Below are 20,786 nucleotides of genomic sequence, written 5' to 3' on the forward strand. Positions count from 1 at the left end.
GCTGAAGGCGGCTTGTGGCGTTGGGTGGAAAAAACTGAACCTTTATGTTGGATAGGTTCAGATCATGAACGTTATGGGCAGTTCATCTGTCCAATGTAAGAAGAACACGTCTATTTTGAGCAACCATTCGACTGTTGAAACGAAGAAGCCACTTACGAAATGATGTGCCATCGATCCAAGCTTTCTTGTGGTGAGAGTAGATGCAAGGTAAAGTGTCCATATTCATGTTTTTAAAACAACGTAGTTTCTCGGATTTACCGATAACCCAGGGACGAAACTTCTCACTGCCGTCAGCATTACAGCACAGTACAACAGTCACACGTTGTTTGCTTCGTGCTCCACCGTGACACTTATCACCTTTTATCCCCAGGGTGTGATTTGGAAAAAGATTGTAGAAAAATCCAGTTTCATCCATATTAAACACATCACACGAGACATATTTTTCCCTCACTCGGTTGAATTCATGCAACCAGCTGTTGGCACTTTCTTCATCAACTTTATTTGCTTCACCACAAATTTGTACAGATGAAATTGAATGTCTCTTTTGGAACCGATACAACCAACCAGCAGAACAACGGAAGTCTTCGATGTCCATATCTTTAGCAATATCATTTGCTTTTGAGTGAATCACAGGGCCAGTTAAAGGTATGTTAGATGCACGCATATGATTGAACAATTTTAGCTGTAACGTCTCGATGTCTTCATAGTTGGCGGTAGGATACGAATTTGTTTAGCTTTGTTTCCAGAACCTGTTGCCAAAGCATTAATAATTTTTTCTCGATTCTTAATAATCGTACATAAAGTAGATTAAGTATTCCAAACTGCTCTGCAATTGCTGTTTTCTTGGTACCACGGTCCACTTCATCTAGAATCTTAAGCTTTAACTGTACATTTAGAGCTGTCTGTTTTCTCTCTGCCATTTTCGCGTGCTACGGCACCGGTTGTGACTGTAGTTTTTATTCGGGATTCCAACTCGATACGTCTACGACTAACAGAACACCTGTGAGACTTGGCACTGAGTTCGTTCCTAAATGCTGCTGCGCACACTATTGAATGTCTTGCAGTGTACACCATACGCTGATTGTAGAGGTCATAATAACGAGTCAACAAAAAGTATAATTAACTTTGTAGCTACATTTCCTACATTCATTTCGGAAAAAAAATTACGCTTTAGATTACACTAAGGTCGGAAGTTTGTGTTACAGTGAAATTTAATTACGCTAGGAACTGAAACAAGAGTTCGTAATTCGCCTTAACCGAAATTCGTGTTAACCGATAAAACATACCATAAGAACTAATGTATTCCTGGTGGGACAAATTTTTTTTTTTTTTGCGTTAACCGCGAGTTCGTCTTATGCGAGTTCGCGCTAACGAGGTTATACTGTATTTGAATTTCTGTAAGTCAAAAACACAATGCTGCATCATAATAAATAAGCGAAACACAATTTTGAAGGTTCTTCTAGACAATGACTCATAATTAACATGTTGGTGCACTGCGAAAGTCATTACTAATTATAAATAAAGAATCCAAGATCTAAATTTGAGAACGACCCAAATGTGAGCAGTACCCACATCACTCGCATCACATGAATGGAACGAAAAATGACCTGACTAATAAAGAAAAGGGACGTTATTTTCAGCATATTGTCGGACAGAGTCGTTTTAAAACAATAAAATATTTTGCACCCTGAAATATGCAAAAAGTAATTGCTCATTCTTGATCCTGAACTGTATACTACTCACGAAAGCCGAAAAAAATAAATTGCCTCCTGTGAGGTTTGAACTCACGACCCCTGGTTTACGAGACCAGTGCTCTACCACTGAGCTAAAGAGGCCGATGCAAAGCGTAGGGTGTGCGCTAGTTGTACTGGAGGCCGCACAAGAAATTTTACTTACATGATAATGGCGAATTTTTAATGCGTGATCATTATTTATAAATAATATACACCAGTAAAATTTGAGAGTGATTGGTGCTCTTACATTTGTATGGAGCAATTTAATGGTCAACATTTCAAATATCTGTCTTACGTTCGTCTGCCGAAACGGCGAATAGCTCATACAGCCAAAGTAATACTAGGAAGCTAGAAACCAGTGTTTGTATAGATGAGCTAATTAATGAATCGAAGCTGAATATTGCAGAAACGTATGTTGAGAGTACAAAAGTGCCATCACAAAATAGTTCTTCGATTAGTACATAGTTTTTCATCTTCGAAGTATGGGAAAGTACGGCCGAGGATTTACCGAACGCCATTTTTCAGCGGAGCTGCACTATTTGAACCTCTGTATTAGCAGAAGGTAAATGTTTGTTCATCATCAACGCAGATAAACGTTTTCCTCGTCGTATTTGTTGCACATTGTACTGAAAATAAAGCTATCCCTGAAATTGCGCACTAAACACATATATTGACATCCTGCAACGGCTGTTCAGTGTGCTACAAAATAATGATTTACTGATGTATAATATCTCGACAAACCGAACCAGACATGACTTCAAGAAATGAAACGGAGGATCCAAATATCCCGCTGCCGCATCGTTCGGAAACCCGCATCAGAACTGAATACGCCCAGGGAGATAACGGAAGCTTTCACGTGTAACGCATGCACAGCAGAGAATTTGTAAGGATAAGAATGCAGGTCCTTTTTGATAACGTTCTTAAACAATGAGGTCTTAATTCTCACACAGCCATCAGGCGTTGCGATGTTTTGGAAGTTTACGTCAGGCTGTTCTTAATTTTAACCATGTTTGCTGTTCGGACTCGTTCTGGATATTTTTCTCTTTTTTGCTGTTTAGATTAAGTTGCCACAAAATCCCGAAAACACTTCTTTGAGCCAATTATATTTTGGGTACGTTGTGGTACATACTAGTTTCTGTTGATACCTTGCCATTCATTCCACGCCTCGTACTCGGCACAAATCCAGCTAGGAATCAACATATCAAAAGGTGAAGGTTTTAATGATACATGGGAATGCATGTCTTGGTAGTGTTTCAGCTTTTTAAATTATTCAGTATTGAAAGCTTCCGAACGTGTACTTTTGTTAAAATCAAATTACTGTCAAATATTTATGATCTAGATGAAAGTAAAAGTCCCACTAATACGATTGACAACATTAAGGTCGACGCTTTGTAGCTGTATTTTAACATGTCGTCACATAGACAACCAGACATAACACAAAGAGCGTTCAGAGTGGTGTCAGGAGACTTTGGTTCATAGAGTGCATTCGTAATTCGACCTCTCCGAATTGAGCGCAAAAGCATTTCATTGATAATACGATGCTCTTCAGAAGAGCAACCGAGTCAATATAGGCAGATGATACAAATTGTCGGTAATCGATAACCGGTTTGAGTTCACTTCTTTACGACGAATTTAATTTGCAGGCTGCCGTACGCTTTTGATCTACGTATTTTTGTGTGGAATGACGGTTACTACCATTGACACCGAAAAAAATCAGTTCAGCAATGCCACAAATAGACTCGCACAACAAACAACGTTGTAGAGCACTCCTTTGATAACAGTTTGCCTGTTCAACCCGAAATGATTTTTTTTTTTTTTTTTTTTATCCCTGTTTGAGGTTGGTCGTTGAGCCTTTGCTCTCCCGTAAGGCATACACCATGGTACTGGCGTTCGTAGTCGGATATCTCCTTCCATACACAATAAACCAGTGTACTGTGCCCCACTGTGAACTGTCAGAAGTATATAAAAGACAGTTACAATGGACATTTAAACACTGATCTTAGTTAAACTTTTAGCAAAGCATGTTAATCGTTACACTACATGGACATGTTGCTGAACATGTCCGGCTTCTGATACAACTCCGATTACGAGGGACACAAACATTTCAGTAGATCATTTAAAAAACAAAAAAAATTGATTTTCATGGACTCATTTCAATTCTGTAACACAACAATGCTTCTTAAAATATTGCTTTAATATTCTCATTAATATAAACGAATTTTGCTTGTTATGAATTCCATGCTAAGTTGTGTAATCAAGCTTTTTGAAAAAAATAATGTGACTTTTTGTTTTTTCACAGAACGTTTACTTGATTTCACTGGACTCTTGAGGCTCTACTTAGCCGAACCTGCAGTTTATACAAATTTCGATGGTTCTGGTGGGACAGCTTCTCATTTCCTTCTTATTTCATTGAACAACCTGTATGATGCTGTATTAAAGTTAGCCAGCGTTATCCTGTTGGAAAACATGCCCTGGGTGCTGTTCATGAATGGCAGCACAACAGGTCGAATCACCATATTGACGTTCGAATGTGTAGTCACGGTGGTATAACAACGTGAGTGCTCCTGCTGTCATACGAAATCGCACCCCAGATCATAACTCCAGATGTATGTCCAGTGTGTCTAGCACGCAGACAGGTTGGTTGCAGGCTCTCAACTGGCCTCCTCCTAACCAACACACGGCCAGCATTGACACCGAGGCGGAACCAGCTTTCATCAGAAAACACAACAAACCTTACCCTGCCCTCTAATAAGCTCTCGTTTTGAAACCACTGAAGTCGCAAATGGCGGTGGTTTGGGGGTCAGCGGAGGGCGCCTGGCTCGGAGCTGTCCTTAAAGTAACCGATTTGTATCAATTCATTGTGTCACTGTGGTGCCAACTGCTGCTGAAATTACTGCTGCAGATGCAGTACGATGCGGTGGAGCCATACGTCGAACACGATGGTCTTCTCTATCAGTAGTGCCACGTGGCCGTCTGGAGCCCGGTCTTCTTGCGACCTTACATTCTCGTAGCCACCGCTGCCAGCAGTCACGTACGGTGGCTACATTTCGGCCAGGTCTTTCTGCAGTATCACCGTAGGAACATCCAGCTTCTCGTAGCCTTATTACACGACCTCGCTCGAAGTCTGTGAGGTGTTGAAAATGACGTCTATGTCGCCTAAAGGCATTCTTGGCTAACATGAGCTCACCACGTCCAATTTCGACGGTAACTAACACTCACCACCGTTACAGCGCGTATTTAAAGCAAACCTGATTTGCATCCTCATAATGGTGCTACCAGTGCTAGTCCTATGCGACTGGCTCGAAATTGGTATAGACATCATCTTTCGTTTATATCGCACAGCCCCTTGGTGCTGCTATATTTTCCGTCATTGTATAAATGGGCATCGGCCACGAAGGGAGCCGAGTTATTGAGAGGACTATTGTCTCCACGTGAAGTGGCTGGGTTGTACACAATAATTCTCGAGAAGCTAATGTGCAAGATACTCCTTACTAACCAATGCCTTTTCTATTAAAAGTGTAAAAAGTCTTATACGTCATAGAGTATGAATATCTATGTGGTATTTGTTCAAGAACGATTTGGTGTGGATATATGTACACGTTATGCCTACCAGTGGCCGTTTCTTATATTCCAGACATATTATTCTTAAATCCTTTCGGGACTACGCTAATTACAGCAAGGAAAAAATTGAAGAAGCATGATAACCCAGCGAAGGTAGAACACTGGTAAGGCAAGAGGCTTGTATCCCGGAAGACGTTTCAAATCCCCCTCTGGCCATGCAGATTTAGATTTTCCGTGATTTCACTAAATTGCTTAAGACAAACGTCGGGATGTTTCCACATTTTACTTCTCCAAAGCGAGCTTGAGCTTCGCATCTGTCGTCATCGTCGACACTGACATGCGAAACCCTGATACTCCGCTCTTTCTCGTATAAGGGTGTCCCACAAAGAGGTTTACATTGTTTGAACATAAATAATTGAGGAGGTATTAATGATACCCCGATCAAGTTGTGATTACGCACTGTCCAGTCAAATCAATGTGACCACATGTCAAAAGCTGGCAACCGCCTTCTGCAGCACGGACCGCTACGAGGCGTGCAGGAAGCCTGCCGGTGAAGTTCTGGAAGGTACCGACAGGGATGTGGAGCCATGCTGACTCCAGTGCCGTGGTCAGTTAGGCTATGTTTCTCTGTTGATGACCCGATCGAGGTGGTCCCACACACTCCCGTCGGGGTTTACACCCGGCAAGTCGGGTGCCCAGGGGAGTACGGTAAACTCATCTTGTCGCTTTTCGAACCACGCACGTACATTACAAGCTGTGTTAAACATTGCATTTTCTTGCTGGTAGATGGGATCAGACTGCATATGGGCCTGGATATGGTTCCTAAGGATAGATCCATACATATGATGATCCCTTCTCCTGTCCAGAACAACAATATCACCCAGGAAATACCAAGAAGACATTCCACAGACCATAACGCTCTGGCCTGGACCCTTCCGACAATTTCAGACGTTTCACGCCATACACGGCAACGGCCGTCTATCCGATGGAGCATAAAACGTGATTCATCTGAAGAGGCCACACGTCGCCTTTCAGTGGACGTCCAGTTGCGGTACTGGTGTGTAAATTCCATTCTTCGACGCTGATGATCGGTGCATGAACCAGGCGCATGATGCATGGGCCCATACGCAGCAAAGTTCGCTGAACGGTCGTTGAGAGAACACCGTTGGTAACCCCTTCGTTCATTTGAGCGGTCAGTTTCTCAAAAGTTGGCACCTTAATTCACCCGTACACGTCTCCGCAGCCATCGTTCACCTCTATGGCTCCCCAGTGCGCCATAGTTGCCTCTGTGCCGGTTTTGGACAGCGTGATTTTGCCATAAACGGTATACTTTAACCACGGCGGCACGCGAACAGTTTACAAACTTAGCCGTTTGGGAAATACGTCCATCCTTGCCCCGAAAGTCAGTGATAATGCTCTTTCGAACGATAGATAAATCGCTCCGTTCCCGCATTTTCTACACTGTTTTCCGGCTTTTCCTGGCACGCTTTATATACCGTCCACTTCCAGTGCTGCCACCTGCCGTCTGTGGAAGTTATTGCATGTTGATGTCACACGTATTTACAGTAGACAGTAACTGTACGTAAATAACAAGACTGGTGCAAACTTGTCCTTCGAGAAAAAAACGCGGGCTTTAGAAGTCAGTGGAAATGTGGAAAGATGATCGAAGTACAGAGACAATGGCGGCCAGAATTTGATACTGCTCCACCGTCACGTGTAACATGAACGAAATAACGCGACAGATTTGAGAGGGTAGGAAGTGTGCTTGACCTGATAAAGGGACGGTGTAGCACGAAGAAAAAAAAGCTGTCGAAAGAGCGGTAGATTCAGTGCTAAAAACTTCCACAATATCTCCCAAAGTAGTCCATACGGCAAGCTGCGCATGAATGAGGTGTAAGCAGATAGTGTTCAGCGCATTTTAAAGTAAGCAAATTGGAAACCCTACATTCACAAGTTGCTTCACGCGATGAATGTGCACGATCCTAATACGCGCCTCGAATTTTGTGACTATATTTGCGATACTGAACAGTTGACTGATGTCATTGTTTCGTTTGATGAGGAGGCATTTAATTTGAAAGGAACCATCAATCGTCATTACTGTGTGCACTGTGCAAGAGCGAATCCCCATGATACAGAATAACGAATTGTTGATAGCCCTGGATTATCAGTGTGGTGTGGTATGTACAAATATGTCAGAGGACTTGCAGGGCCATTTGTTTTGAAAAGGAACAGCGACAGGTGTCAAGGATCTTAAACCATGCGCAGGAACGAATTGTACCAACTGTTCTTAATCTGCACCGAGATAACATTTTTTTTTTTCAACAAGACGGTGCACCGTCATATTACCACCGTAATGTGCTGGATGAAACATTTGTTGGCAAGTGTTCCACCCAGATCTTCGGATCTAACGCCATTAAACTTCTTTCTGTGGAGAACTCTGAAGGACTCAGGATTCACCACGAAGCCACGTACGTTGGATGACGTGAGAGAGGCGGTTATGACTGCCTGTAGATCCATTCCGATGACAACTACAAGACGGGAGTGTCCATCTGTTTTGCAGAGTTCCAGACGCTGCATTGTTGCCGGTCGAGGACATTATGAACCTCAACAGTAAAACATAAGTAATAGCGTGGCCACCAGTGTGACTCAAAAATTTGTAGTTTTTATTACTTCTTTGTAGTTATTAAAGTTCGAACAGTGTTAACCAGTTTGTAGGACACCCTGTATATTATTTTACTATCTTATTTTTTCTTTATCACTTTATGTTGCCAAACTACATACACGGTATTTGCATCGAGTATCAGTGTGACTGGAAGAGTCGATTAATTCCTTTCGGGACGGGTTGGGCCGATGACAAGTGACACACATTGTTTGGTGGCATTAAGGGCACAGGTTCGCCACAGTGCAGCGCCTCCTCCGCCGTAAGCCGCCGTTAGCCCCCGCGAGGTCAGAGATAAGCCCTCCCGCTCAAAGCACTCGTTTGTCTGCCTCTGTATGCCAGGACGCAGCAGAGCTACTCTCCCCCACCAGTTGTCTGTGAACAGGGTGGCCCCTTACTAATATTTACGTAACAACGTATTCCTAAAAGATTACTTAAATTATAGGAATACTTTCTGTTCTGAGAATGTAATTAAGTTATATCACATCGTACCTTACTATGAAGTGTGCCATTGCATTGTTATTCCTCTTAGGAGATTTACATATTTCATGCATATAATAATACGAGGCGTGTTTTTTAAGTAAGTACCGTTTTGAAATTGAAAAAAGACGTGCTAAGATATCTCAATAATTTTATTTTTACGTGAAAGCCTGTACCTTAATCTACTTTCCTACATGATTTCCGTCAGTATTGAGGCACTTGTCATAACGTTGTACCACTTTTTGGATACCCTCCTCATAGAACTCTGCCGCCTGACTTGTTAACCACTGCATCACCACTGTTTTGACTTCGTCGTCGTCTTGAAGACGCTGACCGCCCAGGTGTTTCTTAAAGTGCAGGAACATATGGTAGTCACAGGGCGCAAGATCGGGGCTGTACGGAGGATGATTTCGAGTGTCCCATCGAAAAGATGTGATGAGATCTTTGGTCTGATTCGCCACATGCGGACGGGCATTGTCTTGAAGCAAAACGATGCTCTTGCTCAACTTCCATGGACTGTTGCTTTGATTCTGGTGTGACGTAGGCCACCCATGTTTCATCGCCCCTAACAGTCTGGCTTAAGAAATCATCACCGTTGTTGTGGTACCGCTCAAGGAAAGTCAATGAACTGTCCAAACGTTTGGTTTTGTGCACATCCGTCAACATTTTCGTTACTCAATGTGCACACAATTTTCGGTAATTCAAGTGATCGGTCACAATGCCATACAAAACACTACGAGAACCATAAGGAAAGTCATCCCATGCCATACAAAACACTACGAGAAACATTAGGAAAGTCGTCCCGCAAGGAGGAAATCGTAAAGCGTCTGTTTTCTCTCACCTTACTGTCCACTTCCAGCACCAATCTTTCATTAACGACCGAAGGACGCCCACTCCGAGGTTCATCATGTACATTTGTGCGGCCATCTTTGAATGCTCTCACCCACTTTCTTACCATTCCATCACTCATAATGTTTTCTCCGTAAACTTCACAGATCTCACGATGAATATCGATCGCTTTTAGGCCTTTGGCACAAAGAAATCTTATAACAGCCCGTACTTAACTGTCGGCGGGACTCACGATTACCGGAGGCATTTTAAACACTCAGTACACAACGTAAACAAGGAAGAATCAGACTGTAATGGCGTCAGTGTGTAGATTAAGGTACAGGCTTTCATGTAAAAATTAAATTTTTGAGATATCTTAGCACGTCTTTTTTAGTTTCAAAACGGTACTTACTTAAAAAACACGCCTCGTAATAATAATAATAATAATAATAATAATAATAATAATAATAATGACCTTTTTTCTTTTTTTATTGTCATTTCATTCCTGTACCCTGGGCGGACTGGTAGGAGCTATGTTGCTGCTCTTCAGGCTACAGCTTGGCAGGCCGCTGTGGCCGAGCGGTTCTAGGCGCTTCAGTCTGGAACCGCGCGACCGCTACGTCGCAGGTTCGAATCCTGCCTCGGGCATGGATGTGTGTGATGTCCTGAGGTTGGTTAGGTTCAAGTAGTTTTAAGTTCTAGGGGACTGATGACCTCAGATGTTAAGTCCCATAGCGCTCAGGGCCAACAGCTTGTAAAATGTTCAAAAAAATGGTTCAAATGGCTCTGAGCACTATGGGACTCAACTGCTGTGGTCATCAGTCACCTAGAACTTAGAACTACTTAAACCTAACTAACCTAAGGACATCACACACATCCATGCCCGAGGCAGGATTCGAACCTGCGACCGTAGCAGTCGCACGGTTCCGGACTGCGCGCCTAGAACCGCGAGACCACCGCGGCCGGCTGTAAAATGTAAACGTGGTTTTAAAAACATAAAAAGATGAGAAAAATATGATACTAAGAACAGGCTGATGCTAATGTTGTGAAATTGACGTTATGTGTCGAATTGCCCAAAGGCGATAAGTTGGGGAAGGTGATGCTGGTGTCTCTTCTTGCTTGACGACAAGCTCCAGAAAATGGGTAGTTGAGGAGAGAGAATGGTGGTGGACGGAGGATGAGGAGAGTTAACTGAATTGGAGTTACAGACGTAAAGAAGAGGTTGTTAGTTGCGGTTTCCGACGGTCGTGATTCCGGGAGGTGTGAGAATGAATAGTGTGGATTTGTTGCACAAGATCGAGTGGGAAAATAGTATCCGACGGTGTGTAGTCGTGAAAATAGAAAGTGGGACTGGATTTGGGAGGACGTGGCAGGCGCATTTAAATGGAACGTGGACTGGGTAGCTGGGAGACTTGGTGGGAAATAGGTGAACGCTCAAATGGATGGATATTTATGAAGGACAATGGTAATGAAGTGGCTGATTTCTTCAGTTCGGGGAGCAGGACACAGCGAGCTTTCTGGTTGAAGTGATGTGTCGATGGAGCATATTGGTCAGACAGTCCAGGTTTGGTGGCGTGGGATTCTTTGCATGTGTTACAGAGGTCTAGGGACTGAAGGTTAGGACAATGTCCGTAATACAGGTAGTTGGCTTCGCAGTGAGGCATGTGGGTGAGGTTTTACAATCAGCAGTTGAATGGTGGTTGTAGATTTAGCAGTTCTGACAACAGTAAGTTTGGACTTTAGATCGGGAAGGTTCTGCTTTGTGTTTTTCGTTATATGCGCGTGTTCCATTCAGAAGGAGATGTCTATGGTAGATGGATCATCGGAGAGGACACGCATGAGGAATGTGAGGACAGAGCGGAAGTGAATTCGGAGGGTTTTTGGCTCCTTCCTTCACTGTGATCTCGGAGTGAGTTGGGGATGGGAGAAGTGGGTTATGTGACTGCGAGGGTCGTGATGGGCCAAGTGGTGGGAGCAGGGATACATGTGGGGTGAAAGTTAAAGTTATGGCAAGAAGTCTGTGCAGCAAATACATGTGAAAAAGAGGATAAGAGGATTTGGTGGCGTGAAAACGGGTGCGAAGACGATGGCTCGCTGGTAGCAAAGATGACGACTGGCGATTACTGGCAGCGAGAGCAATGACTGGCGGCAGTGGTGATGAGGAAAACAGAAACCAGTAGATTACGCTTGAAAACTTTTTCACTCTCGAGTTTTCAGTCCTGAGAGCAGCCCAGCAGTTGTTTTACCGAGCAAAAGAAGGTTTCCAACCCCTGGACGTCGATAGTACTGGATTGCTGTTCACTTACATACTCCCTCCGTCAGAAAAGTTCCAGGATATGTTTTTATTATTACTATTATTATTATTTGTGAGTCTGCAGTACCACAGAGGAACCAATGTTGTTTTTATGTTACCTGGTATGTGTGCGTCCATTAAATGTCCTTGGCCATTTTCCGCGCAAACTCACTAGGTGGGAGGAGTTCGCTTAGCAGCGCACTGGGTTCTTGGCGCATTAGTTACGGTGACACAATGGATGCTGATTGTGAGCAAAGAGCGAACATCAAGTTCTGCTAACGAAATGTCGACAGTTATTAAGCAAGCATATGCGGGCGAGGCATTTTCAAGAAGTCGTGTTTTCGAGTGGCGCAAAGGTTTCCTGAAGGTAGAGACTCAGTGCAAGACCATCCCAGAGATGGTAGCCCGTCTACAACACATACCGGTGCTAACGTGGAGCGTGTAAGGCAGTTATTGCAAGGAGACCGTCATGTAATTATGTGTGCGATGACAGAAGAACTTAATTTGAATCGTGATATGCCATAAGATTTTACGCGAAGATATAAGGAAACGGAAACTTGATGCAAAGCTCAACCCTCAGACACTAACAGACAAACAGAAAGAGGAAAGACGAAGAATTTCTGCTGAACTATTGGATAGAGTCAGTCGTGATGCCACGTTTCTGTCAAATATTATTGCTGGGGATGAAAGTTGGTGCTACCAGTAAGACCTTTACACGAAGCATCAAAGTGCCGAATGACGGAGTCCTGGATCCCCAGCCTCAAAGAAATTCGAACAACAACCATCGAGAAGAAAGATAATGTTGATCGCATTCTTGGACAGTAAAGGATTAGTCACCATAGTATGTTCCTCCTGGTCAAACAATAAACCAAGCTCTTTATATCGAAGTCTTGAAACGTTTGCGACAATAAATTCGACGTCGCCGCCCTGATTTGTGCGTTCTCAGGACTGGTTCTTACTGCATGACAATGCAAGGACCCATATTGTTGCCACGTATCTGGCCAGATATTCTGTTATTGCCATCTCACATCCGTCATATTCGTCCGACCTCTCTCCTAGCGAATTTTTCTTGTTTCTGCGTGTGGAAAGGTGACTGAAAGAAAAGTTAAATCAATATATCGCAGACATCCAACGGGCTGTAACAACTGAGCTTAAAAGCGTCGCAGTTGAAAATTTCCCTGCTTGCTTGCAAGACCTCCAGAAACGTTGGCAACTATGCATAGATAGCCAACGGGACGGCTTCGATAGGAGCTAGGATCATTACTTGGTAAATGCAATTTTCTATTTTTTTAAAAAAAAGACCTATCATGGTAGTTTCCTAACAGAGGGAGGAGAAGAACGTAGGACTTTTCTAAAAGCGAGATTATTGTTTCAAATCAGCTGTTTAAGCATGAATCCACTCAACATGTCACAAATACGTGACTTAATCTAATAAATCGTATCGAATTCACGTCACACTGCGTTCTTTTTTATCAATGTACGTGCACATTTGATAACTGAAACTCTGTGCATGAACTGAATGATGCGTACCAAAGCTTACGCTTGCCTACTAGCAGTTTGTCTTGTTACAGCGGTTACTTAAGACTCACTGAAATCGCAGTCGTAAATAAATGTGTATAACATAATCTTTTTCCTAGAGGAGTTTATTTGCCCATATTGCACTAAATACGTATGTAGACAATTAGTCTCGGCCAGTGAAATTGCCATTTTCAGATCATGTACGTACAAAGACTATTGTGCCATTCTTTGTAGTGCGCTGTCATTTAGTCGTGGACATATTAGGGACAACTCGTTGAAACATTATACATTGTACAGTAAAACCATGATTGTGCCAAACACTCATAAACGTTTTCAACCAAATACATTTGTGACATTCTTTTCAGAGGATATTTTTAAACGGTGTAATTTGTTCCCTAGCCTGAGAAAACTAAGAGTCTTTCTTCTAAGTAGTTTCACTGCTGTTAATAAAATGGATTTCTATTTATTGGTTACTGTGTACCGAACAAAGCCAGTAATATTGAAAATCAACAATGATTATTCCGACAGTTTATAACGCGTCGGGTTCTCAGTGCCTGGATTACAGTAGAAGAAACGTTGCTCGTAAGCCCCAACTGCAGTTGTTTAATTTTCATCTCCCATAAACTCGTAAATATCAGGATCAGCCTGCCTCTGGAGTTGAGTGGGCGGCGAGTCCGACTGTCATGCAGAGGACACAGATTCAGTCCTGGGACTGGGAGTGCTTTTTCCTTGGTGAGACAGGGTAGCCGGGAATTCTCAGGGAATTACGTTTAACCCGGAAAAATCAGGGAAATCTCAGGAATTTAGTAAAATCCCGGGGAAGTCTGTATTTTTAAACTAATACTGGAATTTATTTTTATTGAGCTTCATAAATGACAAATTTTGAAGTACTTAATATTTCAGAGTGCATTTAGCATATGAATGTTAGTCCGTATAAATTATCATCTTTAAAAAATGTGGTTAAACTACAGCTAAGAGGAAAGAAAAGTCGTTATTTTGCGGTGCACAAACCCCATCCTTCCCCCGTTCACCGTTAATTTCTCAGGAGCTTCTTATGACATCTCCATACCTGACAGTCTCAGGATCTTCTTTTTCTCCATGTTTGAGTAGCCGCCCTGTGGGAGGACTGTAAGAGGGTGCCCCCAGCCTCGTGAGACCAGCTGAGGAGCCACTTCAGCTGAGGAGCTATTTGAGTGTGAATTAGCGGCTTTAACGTTTAAAAAGATAGCGACGTATGAGACAGCGTGTTACTTACGACTATTATGGGACCTCTTCTCAGGACGTCAGAACATACTTGAAGTCCTAATCGAAGGCTCCTTCAAATATCACAGTTAAGTTGTTAATCCATTAAAAAAATCGGCTTCCCAATTCAAAAGCTGTAAACGTTGAAAATTAATTGCGTACATCGGAAAATTCGCCACAGTGTCCACTATAATTAACGAAAACAACGTCTCAACATATTACTCGCTTTGGATACATACGAAGCCTGTTTTAGCTTCCTCGTCTTGTATAAAGGGTATCACATCTCCTCCAAAAGATTACTTCAAAATGGCTCTGAGCACTATTGGACTTTTTAACTTCAGAGGTCATCAGTCCCCTAGAACTTAGAACTACTTAAACCTAAATAACTAAGGACATCACACACATCCATGCCCGAGGCAGGATTCGAACCTGCGACCGTAGCGGTCAGACTGTAGCGCCTAGAAATGCTCGGCCACTACGGACGGCCAAAAGATTACCGTTGAAATTCATTAAGATTGCAAAATTCTTTTCTAGAATAATGCTGCGAACTTCAGCCGGTTTAGCAGTAACAAATATTGGATAACGTTATAAAAACGGGCAAAATTTACCAGATCCCCATACTGACAAGGGGGATATAAGTTGCGTACATTACACTGTGGTGACAAAAGTCGTGGGATACCAGTATCGTGTCGGACTTCCTTGTACCCGGACTAGTGCAGCAGCGCGATATGCCATGGACTCAACAAGTCGTTGGAAGTCCCTGCAGAAATACTGGGCCTGCTTCCTTTGTAGCCGTCCATAACTGCGAAAGTGTTGCCGGTGCCAGATTTTGTGCACGAAGTGACTTCTCGATTATATCGTATGAATGTTCGGTGGGTTTCATTTCGGACGATCCGGATGGCCAGACCATTCGCGAGAATTATCCAGAATGTTCTTCAAACCAATCGGGCTTAATAGTGATCCGGTGACTTTGCGCACTGTCATCCACAAAAATTCCATCGTTATTTGGGAAAATGAAGTTCACGAATGGCTGCAAATGGCCTACAAGTAGCCGAACATCGATTTCCTGTAAATGATCGCTTCATTTGGACCAGAGAACCCAGTCTGTACCACGAAAACACGGCCCACACTCGTATGGAGCCGTTACCAGCTTGCACAGTGCCTCGTTGACAACTGTAATCCATTTCTTTGTGTGGGCTGTGCCATACCCGAACGGTAACATCAGCTCTTACCACCTGAAATCGGGATTCATGTGACCACGACACGGTTTTCCAGTCGCCTGGGGTCCAATTGACATGGTCACGAGCCAAGGAGAGGCGCCGCATGCTATGCCGTGGTGTTAACCAGGGTACTCGCGTCGGTCGTCTTTTGCCATAGACTATCAACGCCACGTTTGGGGGGACTGTTCTAACGGGTACGTTCGCCGCACGTCCCACATTGATTTCTGCGGTTATTTTACGTAGTGTTGCATGTCTGTTAACACTGACGACTCTACGCAAATCCGCTGCTCTCTGTCGCTAAGCGAAGGCCATCGGCCACTCCGTCGTGATATTCTCGAAATATTGAATTCACTAACGATTTCCGAAATGAAATGCCCCATGCGTCTAACTGCAACTACCATTCCGCGTTCAAAGTCTTTTTAATTCCCGTCGTGCAACCACAGTCACGTCGGAAACCTTTTCACATGAATCACCTGAGTACAAATGACAGCTCCGCCAATGCACCGCTCTTTTATATCTTGTGCCCTGCGCCTTTATACCTTGAGTGTGAATGTGCATATCGCTATCTCATGACGTTTGTCATCTTAGTGTACTTTAAAGACGATTGCTTCACTCTGCGCAGTCGTTATAAGCGTCTGTTGGGGTTGTGAGATACGCGGAAGACAACTGAAAAATGCGCGCACGAGGCATCAGGTAAAAACATCAGTCGCAGAGGCACCTGAATTATGTAAACAGGGCGCAGCGCACGTGCTAAGCAGCTGTAAACTGTTAGCAGGCGGGCGATAAGCCGCCTCGTGTTGTGCATTTCAGTTTTCTGCGATAACCGTTCAGTCAACACCTCCCGCCTGTAGCGGTTTAAGTAGTAGGCGTCCCAACTTGTAGGCGACAAAACGTTCACAGTTCATTTTGCTCTACAGTAAAAATTATTTCGTTCACCACAAAGTTCTGTACTGGAAACAACAATCAGCAGCAACCAAACATTCCAGTCCGTCTGAGCGAATACTTTCTGTAATTCTTCTGGAATTAACTAAACAAACGCTTCCTCCATTACTAAACTGACGATTCTTTGATGACTCAGAATTGTCCTGTAAACCGAACCCGTCTTTTAGTTAATTTGTGCCACTAATTTCTTTTTTCATCAGCTCTATTCAGGACCAACCACCTCATTTGATATTTGATCTACCCATCTAATCTTCAGCATTCTTCTATAGCATCACATTTCCAAAGCTTATATTGTCATCTTGTCTGAACTACTTATTCCCTATGTTTCACTCCCACACAAGGCTACATTCTGGACAAACGCCTTCTGAAAAAAACTTCGTAACACGTAAGTCTATATTCGATATTAACAAATTTATCTTCTTCAGGAGCACGTTTCTTGTAATTGCCAATCTGCGTTTTATATCCTCTGTCTCTTGCCCATCAGTAGTTATTTCGCAGCCCAATTAGCAAAACTCATTGGCTACTTGTGGTTACAGAGTACTTTTGAATGACTAAAAATCATGATTTTTAACTTTATAATGATGATTTTTAACTTTATAATGATGATTTTTATAACTTCATTAAATTTATTAAAATATTAGTCTTTCCTGGTTGCACTTACGTACACTTGATAGGGTTTAGAATGAAGTATGACCGCTATATACTAAATAGAAAACTATTAGTATTTCTCAAACAACAGGAAATTTTTTTCTTATAGCGGTTCTCTTGGGGGTATACTGTTCATGTTGTTAACACTGCTGGTTTCCCACATCTGTAAATAATCATCTTTACCCTTGTTTAGTTTTGCTTTGGTAAAATGTTTTGCGTACATCCTACTGAAAGTTTGTTGCCTACGTGCTACAAGTATTTTAGATTGGAAGTGTTGAGAAATTTGGGCATAAAGTGTCTCGTAATATGAATGATCTATTGATTGCCTGAGATGAGCTACGGTGCAAGAAGTTCAAAGATTCCCTATTCGTCACAAAAGAAGCCAGAAGAGGAACCTCTTAAGACAACGAAATGTAGCAAAATGGAAACTACACTTCAGCAATTTTTCTCGGGCACAGTTTAATAGAATTCATATCTTCGTTTGCAGTTATCCGGAAATTGTATTTTTCAGAATTCAGCGACACATATCTCCTCAAGTTTATAAAGCATTGCACAATTTTTTTCCGTAATCTGCAAGTGTCTATATCTATCTAGTAGAACTAAGCTTTATTGCAGTTTCAACTAAATAATAGAGGAATAAGTTTTTTTTACTAGAAGAATATTCTAAAATTTGAAATATAAAATATAATCATTCTTCTGGTTAATATACAAGTACGTAATACGCGGAAACATAATATGCGAAACTGAATAGATCTGGTATCTCAGATATCTGATAAAAAAAATTTTCTCCCTCATACGTGTTTTATGGAGTGAAGTGACACCTGCATTTGAAAAAGCGTTTTAGTGAATTTTGTACATAAATTTTTCTGTTACTGTTTTTATAAACGTCAATACATCCTAATTTGTTCAAAATGCCTGAAAATTGTTTGGAAACTGTTCTGCGTTAACTATGATAAACTAAAAAATTGTAAAACATATGTAAAGTAAATAGTGTAGGAAAGAAACATGGGCTGATTTTCACGCAGTGTGGAGCCGAAAAAGTACCTTGTGACCTTAAAACAGCCTCGTTTCATAATCTGAATCTATCAGCATTAGCTGATTTAATTCGATTATATTCCATTACCCTTACGTCACATCGGTTGATGTTCATCTCATAACCTCTTTTCAAATCTGTATTCTGTGAAGAACACAAACGATCGAGCGATGTGACTTATTGGCTTAGCTGCACTTTAACGACGACTGGGATAAACCATTTCACAGAAATGCGGAGATGGCTTTGAAAATGGCCACGTTCTCTCTTATAATTGCCCAGTACTCTTCTGTATTCCGGAGAAAACTTGACAGAAGTGAATTTAGAGTACACCTTTTAGCCGTTCACTACTATTTACAAGATTTCGCAACAACTCTCCACAGCGGCCTAGCGAGAAGTTGTTCAGAATGAAATTCTGAAGTTAAAGTAAAATTGGATTGGATAGAAAGGGCGAATGTAACTTTGAAAATGGAAGCTGCATCATTGTATGCAGCGAAGCACGCGTTCCTACTGCCGTCAGATGATTCAGCAATGTGTTACATTATACCAACTCCCGTACCTGATTATTTTAATATGACTATTTTATTTGCTTTTAGGATGGAATTTTTTTTTACACAGGAACATTTTGTTCCACGTAGTAGCAAGGGAGAGAAAATATTTTTTAAAAAATGTATGGCGCTAGAATTTTCTTTAATGACAAAGTTGTTACTGGTCTGCAGAATAAGAGGACCACTTTTTATTACTTGTTTTTGTATTTCTCTCTTTTGCAGCTGATAAACCAAATGGATATACTGTTTAAGCATTACATTCAATTAGAGATGTACTTCATGTGTGAAGATATTTTTTGAATGGAAATTCTGTGTTGTCATTTTAGCTGTGTCAGTGCAAATATAAGGGAGTGATTGTGAAATTAATAAAAAAAAAAAACTGTTCCGCGAATTATTGCTTCGATTCTCTGTGAGATGGATACGCCCAGAAATCTTATAACGTCTTTGCACTAAGTTTAAGAAAGAATATTAAATTCCGTCTTTGTTACACCAGAATTTAACGGATGACTTTCCCTGAAGTTTCAGAAATTTTAACTCCTGCATGTTATTTGTTACATTGCTGGTGTCTTTGGAACCAACATCAGTTGGTATTTAAATACTCTTGACCATAAAATGCAGATAAACTTCCGCCTGCTTAGAACTACTTGAATCGTCACTGTTAGATCGATGATATTCCTTGGTTGGAAAATTGATACTTCCGCTGGTCAGCGGTCGGTGTACAGTGATCTACTGGAATTCGATGTCTATCTGATCGCTCATGGGTACTACGTCTGGTGTGTTAAGCGGTGTTGAACGATGAAAGCGGTAAACCTTCGTTTTTTAATGTGATGAGAAACACTTTAAAATAACATACCTTGGTATCCAAGAGTTAAGTATCAATAACAATGATAAGAATGAAAAACTTCTGTCAAATGAGTTCAAATGGTTAATGCGTTCAGAAATCGCGATATGGCAAAAAAAAAATGGAAAACTACAAAACCAGCATTTTGTTCTACTGTGCATAGAACATGTATGAAATAAGAATGTGAATGTGTTAGTTTATTATAGCACAAGTGGTGTCTGTGTACTGACCATAAGATAGAAAGGATTGCAAATAAGGAATACTTACTTTTTGTGCGTAAGATTAAATCATTATATCTGTAGGTGACTTGGGGAGCACAGGGTGCAAAATTTAGTAGACACAACTTCCGCCTCTGGCAGAAAGAACGGCTCCAACCATTTTGGACACCGAGTCGAACTCCGCGTGGATGAGAGATCGGAATACGTCATCTCTGCACCCCAATCATATTGATACGTAACGGAAAATCCTAGATAGCTAAAATACGTAATTTGTTCTAACATTTCATTATCGACAACAATTTTTGATCATTTGGAGCCTTTTTCTTCAAAAGCAATTGCTTTTTTATTTTCCTGGCATTATACTGAGGCTGAATTCTTTACATGTTTTGCCCAAAAAATACACTCACTGAGAAAACATTTGACAAAGTGCATTAACTTACAAAAGTCTGCATCTGTGGATATTTTACTAACTGAAATGAACTCATCGGTGAAGTGAAGGTCTGCTACTGATATGCAACCCGGTTTACGCCTTGGTGTGTCCATTACAAACGATCTTTCCTGCAAGGAACCACGAACAGAACGCACATGGCTGCTGCCTTACCGTAGACAGTTACACACCACCTTTCTGAAGCGTGCTGGGCACTATACTCGACGAAATCAGCCTCCCAGTTACTGCAGCAAGAGCACACCGTAATATGAATTGGATCGCCAGTACTACTCCTCCTAGTTCATAAAACCGTTTGCACTGGATTCTTCTGACTGTCAAGCTAGTGATTATAGACTGTTGACGTAGGTTATAGATAACAGAAGGAAGAACATTTAACACAGCCAAATTTATCTTTTCCTCGGCTGCCTCCAGTGTTTTCCGTATAGCAATCAGTAGTAAAACAATGGTCTTCCAGTTGCTTAAATGTATTTTACGGCCCTGTAATCAGGAGTGTTTTGTGTGGCGCAACATGGTCATGTGTCACACTTCCTTCATCTTTTGAGTATCTTAATTTACACGTAAATCAGCTGCGACATAT

The 20,786-nt window shown here is 41.8% G+C and overlaps 1 non-coding gene across 1 annotated transcript; it reads right to left on the bottom strand.

The window, feature by feature from the left end:
- Positions 1-1,763: 1,763 nt before the first annotated feature.
- Positions 1,764-1,835, bottom strand: Trnat-cgu. The gene has a single exon. It is a non-coding gene; the product is annotated as a tRNA-Thr (tRNA).
- Between the last annotated feature and the right edge of the window lie 18,951 nt (positions 1,836-20,786).

The sequence above is a fragment of the Schistocerca piceifrons genome, chromosome 3, assembly GCF_021461385.2.
Source record: "Schistocerca piceifrons isolate TAMUIC-IGC-003096 chromosome 3, iqSchPice1.1, whole genome shotgun sequence".
Classification (NCBI taxonomy): domain Eukaryota; kingdom Metazoa; phylum Arthropoda; class Insecta; order Orthoptera; family Acrididae; genus Schistocerca; species Schistocerca piceifrons.